We start from the raw sequence: 20173 nt of genomic DNA on the forward strand, positions 1-20173 counted from the left end.
TTGAAAAACAAACAAATCACAGGATGCTGAAATTCTGTGCCCAGCGACAACACCACTCCGCTCTTGTGATGCCCCACAGCTCTGGGATTGAGGCCCAAACTAGCAACCAGCTTTCTGGAAAACCTAAAGGTGATAATTTGCTGAGCACAAAACATCTGCTATTGGAAAGGGAGTGTGCATTTAGATCTGAACAGGTTTGGTTTTTCCTTGTTGACAAAGAGTCAGGATGGGAGAGTCAAAATTCAAATTCCCCTTTCTTCCAAAATCCACCAGTAACTCCTCAGCCTGGAGGAGGTGCCCATGAGAATAGATCCTGCCCCCATCTCTTCTGGGATCACCCTGCATCCTCCAAGCTCTTATTCATAGAATTGTTGAGTTGGAAGATGGGAGCCCAAAGGGCATCTAGTCCTACCCCTGCAATGCATGAATCTCAGCTGGATCATCTCAGACAGATGGCCATCCATTCTCTGCCTTAAACCTCTAAGGTAGGAGAGACCAAAAACCTCCTGAGGGAGTCTGTTCCACATCTCTTTCTGTCAGAAAATTATTCCTGATGTCTAGGCTGTGTGAGTGTCTGGAGGCAGTTGGAGGATGGATGGCAGCTAACGGATTGAGGTTGAATCCTGACCTACTGTGACTAAATGTGTTGGCCACGTTGGGACAGAGATGTAGAATGTCAACCAGCTGGCAACTCCCTCACACATTATTATAGAGTGGTTCTGCTCCTTCCTCCTGGGCCGTGTCCAGAAAGTGGTGTTCATAGACTCATAGAGTTGGAAGAGACCCCAAGGGCCATTGGGTCCAACCCCCTGCCAAGCAGGAAACACCATCAGAGCACTCCTGACATATGGTTGTCAAGCCTCTGCTTAAAGACCTCCAAAGAAGGAGACTCCACCACACTCCTGGGCAGCAAATTCCACTGTCAAACAGCTCTTACTCTCAGGAAGTTCTTCCTAATGTTTAGGTGGAATCTTCTTTCTTGTAGTTTGGATCCATTGCTCCGTGTCCGCTTCTCTGGAGCAGCAGAAAACAACCTTTCTCCCTCCTCTATGTGACATCCTTTTATATATTGTTGGGGGTTGAGTGTTCAGACCCCTCACTTGTGGGGTCCCTCAGGGTTTCATCCTCTTCCCCCATGCTTTTTCATATCTATATGAAGCCGCAGGGAGAGATCATCAGGGGGTTTGGGCTGGGTGTCCATCAGTATGCGGATGATACCCAGCTCTACCTCTCTTTCAAATCAGAACCAGTGAAGGCGGTGAAGGTCCTGTGTGAGTGTCTGGAGGCGGTTGGAGGATGGATGGTGGCTAACAGATTGAGGTTGAATCCTGACAAGACAGAAGGACTGTTTTTTGGGGACAGGAGGCGGGCAGGTGTGGGGGACTCCCTGGTCCTGAATGGGGCAACTGTGCCCCTGAAGGACCAGGTGGGCAGCCTGGGAGTCATTCTGGACTCACAGCTGTCCATGGAGGCGCAGGTCCATTCTGTGTCCAGGGCAGCTTTCTACCAGCTCCATCTGGAATGCAGGATGAGACCCTCCCTGCCTGCAGACTGTCTCTCCAGAGTGGTGCATGCTCTGGTTATCTCGCGCTTGGACTACTGCAATGCGCTCTATGTGGGGCTACCTTTGAAGGTGACCCGGAAACTACAACTAATCCAGAATGCGGCAGCTAGACTGGCTCCCAGTACGTTTCCGAGCACAATTCAAAGTGTTGGTGCTGACCTTGAAAGCCCTAAATGGCCTCAGCCCAGTATACCTGAAGGAGCATCTCCTCCCCCATCGTTCTGCCCGGACACTGAGGTCCAGTGCCGACGGCCTTCTGGTGGTTCCCTCCCTGCGAGAAGCCAAGTTACAGGGAACCAGGCACAGGGCCTTCTCAGTAGTGGCGCCCTCCCTGTGGAACGCCCTCCCACCAGATGTCAAAGAGAACAACAACTACCAGACTTTTAGAAGACATCTGAAGGCAGCCTTGTTTAGGGAAGTTTTTAATGTCTGATGTATTAAGGTATTTTAATATTTTGCTGGAAGCCGCCCAGAGTGGCTAGGGAAACCCAGCTAGATGGTTGGGGTATACATATATTATTATTATTATTATTATTATTATTATTATTATTATTGTTGTTGTTGTTGTTGTTGTTGTTGTTGTTGTTGTTGTTGGTGGTGGTAGAATCTCCTTTCCTGTAACAGAACCTTCCTGTCATGCAAAAAGAGACATGTAGTCTCAAAAAAACCAGCTGGAAACTTCCTGCAGATGCAAGCGATTTCTAAAATCTGGGAGCGTCCACATCGGACATTGAAAGCACACCTAACGTGTGTTTGACTCCCTGCAAAGAATCATGGGAACTGTAGTTTCCCCTCACAGAGCGGCAGCTCCTAGCACCCTTAGCGTACTACAGTTCCCATAATTCTTTTGAGAGATGTCATGTGCTTTGGGCCAAGTCAGGGGACATGGATTTCGGACCACCTCTCCCATCAGCACAGCGTGAGCACCTATATGATGAACGAAACCCTCAAGCCTTGTTTTAAAATCCCCAACAAAAACACCACCTAGTATTGTACAGTAACACAATCCTACTCATTAAAATGCCCAATATTCAAAGTATTTTAAAGATCTGTCTGAAAGGCCCAGGTTAGGAGACCGGCGAGTCTCTCTATGAACCACCAGTTCAGAGCGGTGAATCTGAACTCTGTTTAAGAACAGAGTGAATCTGTCTGTTTAAGAACAGTCCTGTTTACAAACGATTCGGTTTACGAACTGCGCAAAACTGGAAGTAGTGTCCCAGATTGCGAACTTTACCTTGGTCTACGAACGGAATCCGAACGGTGGAAGGGCACCAGCGACGGGAGGCCTCATTAGGGAAAGCGCGCCTCGGTTTACGAACGGTTTCGGTTTAAGAAGGGACTTCCGGAACGGATTAAGTTCGTAAACCGAGGTACCGCTGTATACATTTTACAGTCTTGCCTCATGTTACGTTTGCTTCAGGTTGAGTGCTTTCAGGTTGTGTCCCGCGGCGACCCAGAAGTACCGGAAAGGGTTACTTCCGGGTTTCGCCACGCACGCATGCGCAGATGCTCAAAATGGAATCACACGCATGCGCAGAAGCAGTGAATCGTGACCCGCAGACGTGGGTTTTGTTCCTTTCAGGTTGCGAATAGGCCTCCAGAACGGATCCCTTTCGCAACCAGAGGTATAATAATAATAATAATATAATATATTATTTATACCCCGCCCATCGGGCTGGGTTTCCCCAGCCACTCTGGGCAGCTTCCAAAAAAATATTAAAATACTATAATACATCAAACATTAAAAGCTTCCCTAAACAGGGCTGCCTTCAGATGTCTTCTGAAAGTCTGATAGCTGTTGTTCTCTTTGACATCTGGTGGGAGGGCGTTCCACAGGGCGGGTGCCACCACTGAGAAGGCCCTCTGCCTGGTTCCCTGCAACTTCACTTCTTGCAATGAGGGAACCGCCAGAAAGCCCTTGGAGCTGGACCTCAGGGTCCGGGCTCAACGATGGGGATGGAGACGCTCCTTCAGGTATACTGGACCAGCTGCCCTGGACACAGATTTGACCTGTGCCTCCATGGACAGCTGTGAGTCCAAAATGACTCCCAGGCTGCGCACCACTGTATTATAAAATAAATACGAAAGAGAAAGGAAGGTTCCCCAGGGAGATAAAGCCTCTTGATCCCAGTGAAACTGGAATTTACATGAGCTTCCCAGTCTGTGAGACTGGGAGAGTCTGGCCTAGTTACGCTTTACTTCCTTGAGCTGGGAACATGTTCGGCTGCGGAGTGCATGAGACCTGCGTCACCGTGGACCAGGGTGCGGCCCCAGCGCATTCCAGCAGCCCAGGGCGCGCCAGCAGGTCTCACCAGGTGAGAACACCCACGTTGTTATCCTCCGAACCCTACCCAGACTGGGAGAACCTGCCGGTCGGCTCCGCCTGACGAAAAATCCCAAGCTGGGAACAAAACCGTCACCACCTCCTAGGCAGAGCAGCCGACTGGCTGCAAAACGAAAAGTGAAGCAAGGGAACCAGAGTCAAGGGTTCAAATCCTCATTGAGATGCTTTCCCTCCGTGTTCTGGAGGGTGGATGGCGGCTAACAGATTGAGGTTGAATCCTGACAAGACAGAAGGACTGTTTCTGGGGGACAGGGGGCGGGCGGATGTGGAGGACTCCCTGGTCCTGAATAGGGTAACTGTGCCTCTGAAGGACCAGGTGTGCAGTCTGGGAGTCATTTTGGACTCACAGCTGTCCATGGAGGTGCAGGTCAATTCTGGGTCCAGGGCAGCTCCATCTGGGATGCAGGATGAGACCCTCCCTGCCCGCTTGGACTACTGCAATGCGCTCTATGTGGGGCGACCTTTGAAGGTGAGCCGGAAACTACAACTAATCCAGAATGCGGCAGCTAGACTGGTAACTGGGAGCGGCTGCCGAGACGACATAACACCGGTCCTGAGAGATCTGCATTGGCTCCCAATACATTTCCAAGCACAATTCAAAGCGTTGGTGCTGACCTTTAAAGCCCTAAACGGCCTCAAAGGCCCAGTATCCCTGAAGAAGCGTTTCCACCCCCATCGTTCTGCCCAGACACTGAGGTCCAGCTCCGAGGGCCTTCTGGCGGTTCCCTCGCTGCAAAAAGCCAAGTTACAGGAAACCAGGCAAGCCAAGTTACAGGAAACCAGGCAGAGGGCCTTCTCTGTGGTGGCACCCGCCCTATGGAACGCCCTCCCACCAGATGTCAAAGAGATAAACAACTACCTGATGTTTAGAAGACATATGAAGGCAGCCCTGTTTAGGAAAGCATTTCATATTTGATGAATTATTGTATTTTAATATTTTTCTGGAAGCCACCCAGAGTGGCTGGGGAAACCCAGCCAAATGGGCGGGGTATAAATAATTTATTATTATTATTATTATTATTATTATTATTATTATTATTATTATTATTATTAAAGGAAAGGGTGCAGGAAGCTGATGGAGCCTCCAGGTACAGAGGCCGTCTATCTGGATTCCTGGGCTCTGAGAGGTCTTATGAACAGGACGCTAGACTAGATCAAATCACAGAATTGTAGCATTGGAAGGAACGCCCCCATCTAGTCCCCCCCCCCCCCGTGCAATGCAGAAATCGCAACTAAAGCATCCATGACAGACGGCCACCCAACCACTGAAACGAGATCTCTTTGGCCTGATCCAAACCCAGAGTTATTTTGATGGAGCTCTGTTGCTATAGTAGAGCCTCCACACTCAGGAGAAGTCTATCTTCTGAATGCCAACAGTAGGAACGGTGACCAGAGAGTGATTTTGCACTCAGGTTCTGTTTGCAGTCTTCCCAGAGACATCTTGCTGGCCGCTCTGAGGACAGGATGCTGGAATTTGGGGCCTGATCTGGGACGCGGGTGGCGCTGTGGGATAAACCACAGAGCCTTAGATTTGCCAATCCGAAGGTCGGTGGTTCGAATCCCCACGACGGGGTGAGCTCCCGTTGCTTGGTCCCTGCTCCTGCCAACCTAGCAGTTCGAAAGCACATCAAAGTGCAAGTAGATAAATAGGTACCGCTCCGGTGGGAAGGTAAACGGCGTTTCCGTGCACTGCTCTGGTTCGCCAGAAGCGGCTTAGTCCTGCTGGCCACATGACCCGGAAGCTGGACGCCGGCTCCCTCGGCCAATAAAGCGAGATAAGCGCCGCAACCCCAGAGTTGGCCACGACTGGACCTAATGGACCTTTACCTTTGAGAAATAAGACTCTTTTTATGGAGCTCTATTGAAATAGCAGAGCCTCCATGCTCAGGAGAAGTCTATCTCTGAATCCCAGACAGTAGGAACGCTCTGAGGACAGGAAGCTGGAATTTCTGGCCTGGTCTAGACATAGGACTCTTTTTACAGAGCCTGACACAACCTTGATGGCAGAAAGTGAGGAGGAATTAAAGAATCTTTTAATGAGAGTGAAAGAGGAGAGTGCAAAATATGGTCTGAAGCTCAACATCAAAAAAACGAAGATCATGGCCACTGGTCCCATCACCTCCTGGCAAATAGAAGGGGAAGAAATGGAGGCAGTGAGAGATTTTACTTTCTTGGGCTCCATGATCACTGCAGATGGTGTCAGCAGCCATGAAATCAAAAGACGCCTGCTTCTTGTGAGAAAAGCGATGACAAACCTAGACAGCATCTTAAAAAGCAGAGACATCACCTTGCCGACAAAGGTCCGTATAGTTAAAGCTCTGGTTTTCCCAGTAGTGATGTATGGAAGTGAGAGCTGGACCATAAAGAAGACTGATCACCGAAGAATGGATGCTTTTGAATTCTGGTGCTGGAGGAGACTCTTGAGAGTCCCATGGACTGCAAGAAGATCCAACCTCTCCATTCTGAAGGAAATCAGCCCTGAGTGCTCCCTGGAAGGACAGATCCTGAAGCTGAGGCTCCAAGACTTTGGCCACCTCATGAGAAGAGAAGACTCCCTGGAAAAGACGCTGATGTTGGGAAAGATGGAGGGCACAAGGAGAAGGGGACGACAGAGGACGAGATGGTGGGACAGTGTTCTCGAAGCTACCAGCATGAGTTTGACCAAGCTGCGGGAGGCAGTGGAAGACAGGAGGGCCTGGCGTGCTCTGGTCCAGGGGGTCACGAAGAGGCGGACATGACTAAACGACTAAACAACAACAAAACCACGACAGCAGAGCCTCCATGCTCAGGAGAAGTCTAGCTCTGAATCCCAGATGGTAGGAATGCTCTGAGGACAGGAAGCTGGGATTTTTGGACTGGTCTAGACATAGGACTTTTTTTACGGAGCTCTATCGTGATAGCAGAGCCTCCATGCTCAGGAGAAGTCTATCTCTGAATCCCAGACAGTGGGAACACTCTGGGGACAGGATGCCGGACTAGATGGGCCTCCTTAGGCCTGATCCAGCCATAGGCCGCTGCTCCTGGCCCCTAAAGCTCCAGCAGCTCTGCTTTGCAAACTGTTCCTTTTTGGCTGCCAGTTCCCAGCAAGGAGGCAGCGGCCAGGATCCGTCCAGCGGCCAGGCGAGTCCCTGCATGCGTGCGTGGCTTTGGTGCGAGCCCAAAGTTCGAGGAGTAGCTGGCGAGGGGCCAAGGATGCCGTTCCCCGAAGCGCCTCGGACGCGCTGCCTCCACGGCACCAAACCTTTGCTCCCTTGTCCTTCCTTCACCCCTCTTGGCAGCCGTTCTCCTCTGGGAATCAGAGCCAGGATGAGGGGAAAGGGCAGAGCAGCGGCTTTGTGTCGAGAAAGTCCCAGGCTCCGTTTCCAGGTAGGGCTGGGAGACACTTCATATAAAAGGAGGGCTGGAAGGGGCCTCCAGCGGTCATCCAAACCAACCCCCTCTTGCAATGCAGGAATCTCAGCTAAATTAGCATGCATGACAGATGGGCATCCAAACTCTGCTTCAAAAACCTCCAAGGATTGAGCTCTTACTGTCAGAACTTTTTTCTTTTTATTGATACAGCAAGAAAAGAAGAAAGAGAAAACACAAACACCAAATTACACATAATTTTCCTAATAAACAATAAAACATAAAGAAGACCAATTTATGTCTTAAGACCCCTTAAGACACTAAAGACCCCACCTCCCGTCTATTCCATATTTCGATTTCATATTATTTATCGCCAATACACACTTTTATCGTAATTAAACTTTTTCTTAATATGTCTTAATTCTTATATCTACCTTGCAACTATTACTGAAGTTCCTCGAACGCTGCAACAGAGTTTAAAATACTATATTTCTATTTCAAATATTCTTTGAAAACCTCCCATTTTGAGACAAATTCCTGTTTTGATTTATTCTTTGTTTGTTTTTTCTGATAGACCGTCTAATTTGGCATATTCTGTCAGCTTTTGGATCCAATCTTGTATAGAGGGGATTTCATTACTCTCCCATTTTGCCGCGACAAGAACTCTTGCCGCCGCTGCCGCAGCGTATAAAAAAATACCCTTCCTCTTTTGCGGAATATGCAGATCTGTAATTCTCAGGAGGTAGGCCTGGAATGTCCTTTCTTGTAACTTGAAGCCCTGGGTTCGAGTCCTGCCTTCCAGAAAACAAGTCTGCCCCCCTTTCCATGGGACAGCCCTTGAGATATTTGAAGATGGCTATCATATCTCCTCTCTGCCTCCTCTTTTTCAGGTTCAATGAAGTTCCTCAACCATTCCTCATAAGGCTTGGTTTCCAGACCCTGGATCATCTTGGTCGCCTGAGGCGTTCACAAAGTAAAGGAAGGATTGAACTCTGATTAATAAGAATACACACAGAGGGTTGAACCAGCAAGACTCTGGGAAGGGTGCGTATAATCGTGTCTCCGTCTGTGTCCCTCCAGCCCCTGGCCCAGGTTTTGTTGTTGTTTAGTCGTTTAGTCGTGTCCGACTCTTCGTGACCCCCTGGACCAGAGCACGCCAGGCACCTCTGTCCTCCACTGCCTCCCGCAGTTTGGTCAAACTCATGCTGGTAACCTCGAAAACACTATCCAACCATCTCGTCCTCTGTCGCCCCCTTCTCCTTGTGCCCTCCATCTTTCCCAACATCAGGGTCTTCTCCAGGGAGTCTTCTCTTCTCATGAGGTGGCCAAAGCCTTGGAGCCTCAGCTTCAGGATCTGTCCTTCCAGTGAGCACTCAGGGCTGATTCCCTTCAGAATGGAGAGGTTTGATCTTCTTGCAGTCCATGGGACTCTCCAGAGTCTCCTCCAGCACCAGAATTCAAAAGCATCCATTCTTCGGCAATCAGCCTTCTTGATGGTCCAGCTCTCACTTCCATACATCACTACTGGGAAAACCAGAGCTTTTACTATACGGACCTTTGTTGGCAAGGTTCGTATAGTAAAGGCCCAGGTAGTTTTATTCATAAAATAACTTTTTAAAGAGTGTTCATTTGAACAAATCAGATTTCTTCTGAGCATTTCAACAAACCCACTTGGGGAGAAAGTTAAACCACCATAACTAATTAAGCACAGGGTAAACAAAGAACAGGGACGCAGGTGGCGCTGTGGGTTAAAGCCTCAGCGCCTAGGACTTGCCGATCGAAAGGTCGGCGGTTCGAATCCCTGCGGCGGGGTGCGCTCCCGCTGCTCGGTCCCAGCGCCTGCCAACCTAGCAGTTCGAAAGCACCTCCGGGTGCAAGTAGATAAATAGGGACCGCTTACCAGCGGGAAGGTAAACGGCGTTTCCGTGTGCGGCTCTGGCTCGCCAGAGCAGCGATGTCACGCTGGCCACGTGACCCGGAAGTGTCTCTGGACAGCGCTGGCCCCTGGCCTCTTGAGTGAGATGGGCGCACAACCCCAGAGTCTGTCAAGACTGGCCCGTACGGGCAGGGGTACCTTTACCTTTACCTTTAAACAAAGAACAGAACTACAAAGAAGAGCATTTGGCACCCCCGAAGGTGATAAACAAGCAATATACATGATAAGGAGGATGGCCAAGAGGACAGGGATCATTATCACCTTCATGTGAGATCTGTTTCCTGGCCCTAAGATTAACATCCTAAGATTAACATATTAGAAAAGCAACATCAAAGAAATTGCCCACTATCTTTGATGACCCAGGAGCCTGCCTGGCGAAGCAACTGGGCTGTGTATGTGACTTGTGAAGAGAAAGAAATAAAACAGGGATGCAGACGTGTGGTTTGATCAAGAATCATATCAAAATAGTTTAAACCCAGTCAACACAATGCTTTCATTGCTGACACAGATGGCTTACTCTATACTTAGAATCATAGAATCCTAGAGTTGGAAGAGACCACCAGGGCCATCGAGTCCAACCCCCTGCCAAGCAGGAAACACCATCAGAGCACTCCTGACATATGGTCGTCAAGCCTCTGCTTAAAGACCTCCAAAGAAGGAGACTCCACCACACTCCTTGGCAGCAAATTCCACTGTCGGACAGCTCTTACTCTCAGGAAGTTCTTCCTAATGTTTAGGTGGAATCTTCTTTCTTGTAGTTTGGATCCATTGCTCCGTGTCCGCTTCTCTGGAGCAGCAGAAAACAACCTTTCTCCCTCCTCTATGCGACATCCTTTTATATATTTGAACATGGCTATCATATCACCCCTTAGCCTCCTCTTCTCCAGGCTAAACATGCCCAGCTCCCTTAGCCGTTCCTCATAAGGCATCGTTTCCAGGCCTTTGACCATTTTGGTTGCCCTCCTCTGGACACGTTCCAGTTTGTCAGTGTCCTTCTTGAACTGTGGTGCCCAGAACTGGACACAGTACTCCAGGTGAGGTCTGACCAGAGCAGAATACAGTGGCACTATTACTTCCCTTGATCTAGATGCAATACTCCTCTTGATGCAGCCCAGAATTGCATTGGCTTTTTTAGCTGCCGCGTCACACTGTTGGCTCATGTCAAGTTTGTGGTCAACCAAGACTCCTAGATCCTTTTCACATGTACTGCTCTCAAGCCAGGTGTCACCCATCTTGTATTTGTGCCTCTCATTTTTTTTGCCCAAGTGCAATACTTTACATTTCTCCCTGTTAAAATTCATCTTGTTTGTTTTGGCCCAGTTCTCTAATCTGTCAAGGTCGTTTTGAAGTGTAATCCTGTCCTCTGGGGTGTTAGCCACCCCTCCCAGTTTGGTGCAATCTGCAAATTTGATCAGGATGCCCTTGAGTCCATCATCCAAGTCGTTGATAAAGATGTTGAATAAGACCGGGCCCAAGACAGAACCCTGCGGCATTACTTGTTATAATTCCTCATAGCAATCCCACCTTATCACTATAGTAGCGCTCCTCCTGCCTGAAACTGCTGCCAGTCAGCATACTATTAGAGTGGGAAACAAAAGATGAAGAGGTAAAATCAGTTATGATTAAATATGCATGAGATGTAGGTCACAACATTATGATGGAAGATTGGGTTAAATTATGGAAAACTGACTTAAAATTGACAGATTGTTCCCCATTGAAGGAGAATTACATGAAGATGATGTACAGATGGTACACAAAACCAGTGCAGTTAGGGAAAATGTACAAAACTAGTGCAAATATATGTTGTAAGTGTAAGGAAAAGGAGGGGACATGTTATCATATGTGGTGGGATTGTAATGTAATTAAAAAAATTTGGGAAATGATTTACAACGAATTGAAGAAAATGTTCCATTTAACATTTGTTTAAAAACCCAAGGCATTTTTGTTGGGGATTGCAGGGAAAGACCTGCCAAAAAAGCTGAAAAACATCTTCATGTATGCGACAACGGCGGCGAGAGTTCTGCTAGCACAAGGATGGAAGACTGAAGAAAGCCCCACTAAAGAATCATGGCAAGGAAAATTGGTGGGACTATGCAGAACTGGCAAAATTGACATATAAGCTACGGAACAAGGATAACTGTGACTTTATGGATGAATGGGAACCCTTTACAAAGTATCTGAAGACGCAACAATGCGAACTGGACTCCTTGGCCGGTTTTGAATAAACATTCACAAACCTTTTATTGATAATAATCAGCTAAATAGTTTGAGGATCTATACAACTGTGTAACATGCAGAAAACAGCAGTTTTAGAGAAACCAAAGACTGGAACTGAGGGAAGTCGGGGGGGTGGGGTGGGGGGTTTGTGTGGGAGGGGGGAGGGAGGAAAAATGGGGGGGGGACAAGGATGATATGTTTTTGGATAATATGTCTTGTTATAATTTTGAATAATAATAAAAAAATTAATGAAACTGCTACCAGTCAGAGTAGTCTATATTGAGTGAGGCGGTTTCCTTTTTTGGAGCCGGGAAGGGGTGTACTTCAGCAGATCTGTCATGAGGAATGTCCCAGCAGCAGCAGCATCCCTGGGCAGGGATGGGAATATCCCTTCCCTGAAACTCTGGACAGCTGCTGCCAGCCAGTGTAGACAACAATGAGGTAGATGGTCCGACCAAATGTGAGATTGCTTTGCTCTGCCTGCTCAGGTGGCCAGTCACGGGCCAAAGGGAGCCTGAGGTCACGAAGAGCATCTTCAGCGACCTCTCTGTTTCACAGAAGCAGAACCGAAGAGTTGGAAGGGGTCCTCCAGCGGTCATCTATCTCAACCCCCCTGCAATGCAGGAATTTTAATGTATTTTTAATCTTTTGTTGGAAGCTGCTCAGAGCGGCTTGAGAAACCCAGCCAGATGGGAGGGGTAGAAATAATAAATCATCATCATCATCACAGTGAAAGAATCCCTGGCAGGCTGGGCTTGACGGGCCTTTGGCCTGATCTGGCAGGGCCATCCTTAGGTTCTTAAAGGATCCAGAGCAGGGGTCAGCAAAAATAAACCGCGCCTCGGGCTGGGCTGGGGTCTCCAGTGCCGATCACGCAGCAGGCCAGAGGGCAGGGGAGCATGTACCCATATGTATGCGCACTTCCAGGTCGGAGGAGCACCGGAAATAGCTTGGGCGCATGTGCATCAAAAAAACCAAGATCCCGGCCACTGGTCCCATCACCTCCTGGCAAATAGAAGGGGAAGAAATGGAGGTAGTGAGAGATTTTACTTTCTTGGGCTCCATGATCACTGCAGATGGTGACAGCAGCCACGAAATTAAGAGACGCCTGCTTCTTGGGAGAAAAGTGATGACAAACCTAGACAGCATCTTAAGAAGCAGAGACATCACCTTGCCAACAAAGGTCCATATAGTTAAAGCCATGGTTTTCCCAGTAGTGATGTATGGAAGTGAGAGCTGGACCATAAGGAAGGCTGATCACCGAAGAATTGATGCTTTTGAATTCTGGTGCTGGAGGAGACTCTTGAGAGTCCCATGGACTGCAAGAAGATCAAATCTCTCCATTCTGAAGGAAATCAGCCCTGAGTGCCCACTGGACGGACAGATCCTGAAGCTGAGGCTCCAATACTTTGGCCACCTCATGAGAAGAGAAGACTCCCTGGAAAAGACCCTGATGTTGGGAAAGATGGAGGGCACAAGGAGAAGGGGAGGACGGAGGACGAGATGGTGGGACAGTGTTCTTGAAGCTACCAACATGAGTCTGACCAAACTGCGGGAGGCAGTGGAAGACAGGAGGGTCTGGCATGCTCTGGTCCAGGGGGTCATGAAGAGGCAGACACGACTAAACAACTCAACAACAACAACAATGTGCACGGGCCTCCTCCGACCCAGATGTGCACTGGAAATAATGCCTGCGCATGTGCAAATAACGCTTGCGCATGCGCACAAGCTATTTCCGGTGCTCCTCTGACCCAGAAGTGGGCAGCCGCGCAGAGCAGCGCTGGTAAGAGTGGGCGGTGGGGGTCGCCGTGGGCCGGATAAACGAGTCCCTTGGGCCTTATCTAGTTTGGGGACCCCTGATCCAGAGGGCACCAGAAGGGTGAAGACGACTCAGGTGTGCAATGATTGACAGCCAAGCAATGCAATTGCACCCCCTCTTCACATTGACGTCTCCGCCCACTGAGCTGTCTGACCCCCACCCCACTAGCAGCTTCCAGAAGGGGAACCGATACTCCCGGCTTCACCGTCAATTTCAGTTCCTTGTTTTTATGTGCAGCTCTCCCCGCCCCCCGACCAGCCCCCCAATCCCCCCTCTCTTCTGAATGCTGGCAATCCCTCGTAGCTGAGTAAGATTGTCTTCCATAAACACGGTTTTAACATTGAGTCCGTAAGTGACTGTGGAGGCCAATTCTGGACCCACACATCCTTCCACAGTGGGGACATTGGTTTCCAGGTGGGAGTTGATCACGGTGTGGATTTGCCAAGCGTGCCTTCCTCTTAGCACATTTCTCCCTTGTGTCATGAGTTCAAGTGTTTTCAAAGCCCAGGACACCTTTGGTGATGACAACTCTCCAACCAGGGGCAGGGCCTTTTCAGCACTGGCCCCGGCCTGGTGGAACGCTCTGTCTCATGAGACCAGGGTCCTGCGGGATCTGATTTCTTTCCACAGGGCCTGTAAGACAGAGCTGTTCCGCCTGGCCTTTGGCTTGGAATCAACTTGATCCCCTCCTCCTCTTTCCTTTTTCCTTTCTCCTTCTGTGGTGGAACTCTGATTTGGGGACTCCCCTGGTTTTTTCTACCAGTCTGGATAGTTAGCCTTGGTGAAGATTTGACGTTTTCATCCCCCCATTTGAGTTTCCATTGAAATGAAGCTGTATTTTAATGTTGTATTTTAATCTTGTTTTTTAAGTTGTATTTCAACCAATTGTTTTTATACCTGGTGTTAGCCGCCCTGAGCCTGGTCTTGGCTGGGGAGGGGGGGTATAAATAAAATTTATTATATTATTATTATTTGAACCCTGGTCTCCGAGGTCCTAGTCCAGTGCTCTAACCACTGCACCACACTGTTTCCTTGAGAAGGTAAAGATCAGGCCAGAGGGGGCCCATCTAGTCCAGCCTCCTATTTTCACAGTGGCCGCCTAGATGCTTCAAAGGGAAACCGACAAGCAGGATTCGAACACAAGACCAACTCTCCCCTCCTGCGTTTTCCAGCAGCTGGGATCCAGAAGCACTGCTGCCTCCGACTGTGGAGGCAGAACAGAGAAATCCTGGCCGGCAGCCCTCTCCTCCTCCACAAATTTCTCCAATCCTGTTGGCGGCCATGCATGTCTCTTGTGGGAGGGAGTTCCATGGTTTAACCCTGTGCTGCGTGAAAAAAGGCTTCCTTTTCTCTGTCCTGATAGAGCAGTGGGTACTCCAGTTGGTTAGAGCACAGTGCTGAGAACGCCAAGGTTGCAGGTTTGATTCCCGTATGGGACAGCTGCGTATTCCTGAATAGCAGCGGGGTTGGACTAGATGATGCCCAGGGGTCCCTTTCCAAGTCAATGAGAGCGGGGTATAAATAAAATTTCTTCTTCTTCTTCTTCTTCTTCTTCTTCTTCTTCTTCTTCTTCTTCTTCTTCTTCTTCTTCTCTCGGTTGTCTCAAGATTTGCTGCAGGCCTGCTTGACAAAGCGCTGCCCTTAAAAGGAGAGGTGGAAGGAAATGGGCCGAACAATATAAAATGACGTGGGTGGCAGGCAGGCGGGGAGAGGGGAGGAAAGGGGGCTGGAGGTTGCAGAGCGGCCAAGTTAGAGGCCCAGGTTCAGGAAGTCTCAAGGAAAGACCCTGGAGCTGTGCCCCCCTCCCGAGGATTCGGTGGAGCTGGGGTTCAGGAATGTAACCCTGCTCCCTAACTCTGCCCCCTGCCCAAAAAGGGGAATTGGCTCCTGACGCTTGCAAAACTGCAAAGCATTTGCAGAAGAAGACGCCCACGCTTGTCTTTTCTGGGAATTACCCCTGGGTCGCTTTTCCTGTTGGGAAATTTTGGGTCCGTTTATATTTTTTCAGCAGGGACAAATGTCTGAAGGAAGAGGGGTAGGCTTGGGATACGGGTTCTGCAGGTAAAAGATCCCGGGTTCAACTGGACCGCCACTCCAGTGGCATCCAGAGTAGGACTGGGAGAGACGCTCTTGTCTGAAATCCCAGCCAGTGTTTTGCTCTGAATTCCAGCCGCTGAGAATTGCAAGTGAGGAGAGTCTGACAGCTGAGCTAGATGGAGCGGTAGTCAGCTTTTTACAGTAAAGGTAAAGGGGCCCCCTGACCATTAGGTCCAGTCGCGGACGACTCTGGGGTTGCGGCGCTCATCTCGCTTTATTGGCCGAGGGAGCCGGCGTCCAGCTTCCGGGTCATGTGGCCAGCATGACTAAGCCACTTCTGGCGAACCAGAGCAGCGCACAGAAACACTGTTTACCTTCCCACCGGAGCGGTATCTATTTATCTACTTGCACTTTGATGTGCTTTTGGACTGCTAGGTTGGCAGGAGCAGGGACCGAGCAATGGGAGCTCACCCCGTCGTGGGATTCGAACTGCCGATCTTCTGATCAGCAAGTCCTAGGCTCTGTGGTTTAACCCACAGCACCACCCGTGTCCCATCAGCTTTTTATGTTCATCTTGAAATTGGCATTTTTCTGAAAAACTGAGGACTAGAGTCTTGCTTAGAAAAGAAAAGAAAAGAGCATGCTTATTGAAATACAGTCTCGGGTTAAATATGCTTCAGGCTGAGCACTTTTGGGTTGCGCTCTGCGGCGACCTGGAAATAACGGAACACGTTACTTCTGGGTTTCGCCACTCACGCATGCGCAAACAGTCAAAATGACATCACACACATGCGCGAATGCGGCGAATGGCGAGCCGTGCACGCGCAGACACAGGTTGCGTTCGCTTCAAGATGTGAATGGTGATCTGGAACGGATCCCGTTCGTATCCAGAGGTACCACTGTATTTAAAGGTAAAGGTAAAGGACCCCTGACAGTTGAGTGCAGTTGTGAATGACACTGGGGTTGCAGCGCTCATCTTGCTTTACTGGCCGAGTGAGCCGGCGTTTGTCCGCAGACAATTTTGCCGGGTCATGTGGCCATCATGACTAAGCCGCTTCTGGCGAACCAGAGCAGCGCACGGAAACACCGTTTACCTTCCCGCTGGAGCAGTACCTATTTATCTACTTGCACTTTGATGTGCTTTCGAACTGCTAGGTTGGCAGGAGCAGGGACCGAGCAATGGGAGCTCACCCCGTCGTGGGATTCGAACTGCCGATCTTCTGATCAGCAAGTCCTAGGCTCTGTGGTTTAACCCACAGCACCACCCGTGTCCCATCAGCTTTTTATGTTCATCTTGAAATTGGCATTTTTCTGAAAAACTGAGGACTAGAGTCTTGCTTAGAAAAGAAAAGAAAAGAGCATGCTTATTGAAATACAGTCTCGGGTTAAATATGCTTCAGGCTGAGCACTTTCGGGTTGCGCTCTGCGGCGACCTGGAAATAACGGAACACGTTACTTCTGGGTTTCGCCACTCACGCATGCGCAAACAGTCAAAATGACATCACGCACATGCGCGAATGCGGCGAATGGCGAGCCGTGCACGCGCAGACACAGGTTGCGTTCGCTTCAAGATGTGAATGGTGATCTGGAACGGATCCCGTTCGTATCCAGAGGTACCACTGTATTTAAAGGTAAAGGTAAAGGACCCCTGACAGTTGAGTGCAGTTGTGAATGACACTGGGGTTGCAGCGCTCATCTTGCTTTACTGGCCGAGTGAGCCGGCGTTTGTCCGCAGACAATTTTCCCGGGTCATGTGGCCATCATGACTAAGCCGCTTCTGGCGAACCAGAGCAGCGCACGGAAACACCGTTTACCTTCCCGCTGGAGCAGTACCTATTTATCTACTTGCACTTTGATGTGCTTTCAAACTGCTAGGTTGGCAGGAGCAGGGACTGAACAACGGGAGCTCACCCCATCGTGGGGATTCGAACCGCTGACCTTCTGATCAGCAAGCCCTAAGCTCTGTGGTTTAACCCACAGCGCCACCCGTGTTCCCCAACCGCTCTGGGTGGCTCCCAACAGAATAATAAAAACACGATAAAACGTCAGACATTAAAAACTTCCTTAAACAGATTCAAACAATACAAGGCTTTAATAGATATTTCTTTCTTTTCTTTTTTTGGCCTTAATAGATTTGCTTTTACCCAACTCTCCAGGAAATTTCAAAGTTTGGTTGAATATGGATGCAATATTCATCCAAGGACTCATTTATGCATTACATATGCATCTCCTTTGCTGTTTATTCGCTGATTAAGAAATTTAAGCACCCTAATGCAACTCATCATTTGAAAAGTTAACCTTCCTGTATTATGAATTTTTAAAAGCTGGTAAGTTACAATTTTGTTTTTCCCCCTGCAAAAGCAAAGTCTATGTTTTTCTGCAAAAACAAAGTCGGCGATATGTTAAAAGGGCAGGAAAAGGCTGGTAGCGAAAAGGTACAGGGTAGATTTAACTCTTTAACATAAGTTAATTCACTCTGCAAAGGCTTCTGTGAGTAAGGCAGTGTTTTAGAGCGTATGCTTGGCATGCAGAAGGGCCAGGAGAGACACTTTGCCTGAAATCTTGGATCACAGCTGCCTATCAGTGTAGACAACAATACAGTGGTCCCTTGGTTTTCAAATTCCTTGGTGCTCAAACAACATGGAACCCAAACACTGCAAACCCGGAAGTAAGTGTTCCGGTTTGCGAACTTCTTTCGGAAGCCGAATGTGCTGTGATTTGAGTGTTATGCTTCCGATTTGAGTGCCACACTTCCGTTTTGAGTGTTACTCTGAAGTCTGTCTGGTTTTGCTATTCATTTTGCATTTGTGTTTCTGCAGCTCTTTTTCGTTTTGTTTTTGTGACTGTGCGGAACCCAGTTCAGCTACTGATTGATCGATTGTGTGACTGCAGTACATTGTTTATTGCTTTCATTTCATGGATCAATGGTCTCATTAGAAAGTAAAATTAATGCTTAATTGCTGTTTTAGGGGTTGTTTTTAAAAGTCTGGAACGGATTAATCCATTTTGCGTTACTTTCTATGGGAAAGCATGCCTTGGTTTTGGAACGCTTTGGTCTTGGAATGGACTTCCAGAACGGATTAAGTTTGAGAACCAAGGTACCACTGTACTGACCTAAATCCCCCGAGGGTCTGACTCAGTTTAAGGCTGACAAGACAAAGATTTTCATAACGTAAGTTATGGCCAGTTCTTCTCAGGTACAACTGTAATACACAGACATTGCAGGGGTTGGGCTAGATGACCCCTGGGGGCCCCTCTCAGCTCTGCAATTTCATGATCCTATATCTAACAACAACAGCTTAAAAGATAAATAGGCACGCTACAACAGCAGCAAGAATACTTATCGCAGACACAAGATCTACCCACCTTGGAAGAATGGCAGATGAAAGTGATAGACTACATGGAACTGGTGGAAATGACTGGCAGAATCCGAGACCAGGGGAGAGAGACAGCGGAAGAAGATTGGAAGAAATTTAAGGACTATCTTAAGAAACATTGCAAAATTAATGAATGTTAAAATGATGTTGGATTGAAATGAAACTGCTTTAGCAACAAGGTTAAAAAGAGTATGTAAAAAATGGATTGATAATCAGATGAAAATATGAAGCTATAATATGTTAAGATATAGAATTAAGATAAAAACAAAGAGGGAAAGGATTTGCTGATCCAACCATGTGAACTGGAATACGAGAAAGGGAGGTGTGAGGAGGTCAGGAAACATGTAAACAAAATATAAGATATGAAAAGATTGATTTTTTTCTTTTTCTCTAATTGTTTTTTATTTTTCATTTTTCAGGTACTTTGTATTTTTCTTTTGTATTTTTGTATTTGCAATTTTTTCTTTTTTATTCTGTAATTACTTTCTTCTTTCTGTTTGTAAAACCTTAATAAATATCTTTAATAAAATAAAATAAAAGATAAATAGGCAAAGAGCAGGTGATGGGAGATATACCCTTCTCTGCCCAAGAGCTGCTGCCAGCCAGAGTGGGCAGCTTCCAGGCTAGAGGGGTCAGTTGCCTAAGTCACGGGTTCGGAGTCTGCGGGGGCCTTAACAGACTTCCCATCAACCCCAGACAGCCTGGCCAATGGTCAGGGATGATGGGATGATGGGCAACATCTGCAGGGCCCCAAGTTCCCCATCCTTGGTCCGAGGAGAAGGCAACTTCCTGAATTTGTGACATCTGTTACATAACGGGTGTGGGCGCTGTCTGCGGTCGCTCAGTAGGGGAAACCATCCCAAACATAGAAGCTGCTCTTACAGTGAGTCAGAAATGGGTCTATCCAGCTTCATAATATCTACTTTGACCGGCAGATGCTCTTCAGACTTCAGGGAACATCCCAAGCCCTGGTCGACCGCAGGCTTAGCATGAGTCAACTGTGTGATGCAGCAGCAAAAAAGGCGAATGCAATTCATGGAAATAAACAGCTGTCTGACTTTTGAAAGACATCTGAAGGCAGCCCTGTTCAGGGAAGTTTTTAATGTTTGATATATATCAATTTTCGGTTCCAGGCATATCCGCAACTGAACGTCCTTTCGGCTTTAGCCCAGCCGCTTCATCAGCTCTGAATCTACTTGTACTTGTCCTCCGCTCTTCCCCAGTAGCATGTTGGACGCCTTCCGACCTGAGGGTCTCATCTTCCAGCGTCATAACTTTTATATGCCTGTTGTCTTTGTCCATGGAGTTTTCTTGGCAGGGATACTGGAGTGGCTTGCCGGTTCCTCCTCCAGGTGGATCACGTTTGGTCAAAACTCTCCACTATGACCTGTTCATCTTGGGTGCCCTGCTCGGCATAGTTCATAGCTTCTCTGAGTTCTTCAAGCCCCTTCGCCACGGCAAGGCAGTGATCCATGAAGGGGAAAGGAAGCAAAAGGAAAGTCCAATGCTGTAAAGAAAAATATTGCATAGG

The 20173-nt window shown here is 48.3% G+C and overlaps 1 pseudogene across 1 annotated transcript in view; it reads right to left on the reverse strand.

The window, feature by feature from the left end:
• Positions 1-20173, reverse strand: part of LOC310851754 (transmembrane protein 229B pseudogene) — a 151047-nt pseudogene that overhangs the window by 39974 nt on the left and 90900 nt on the right. The gene's annotated exons all lie outside the window — the stretch shown is intronic.

This window comes from Podarcis gaigeae (assembly GCF_964106915.1).
Source record: "Podarcis gaigeae genome assembly, chromosome: 8".
NCBI lineage: Eukaryota > Metazoa > Chordata > Lepidosauria > Squamata > Lacertidae > Podarcis > Podarcis gaigeae.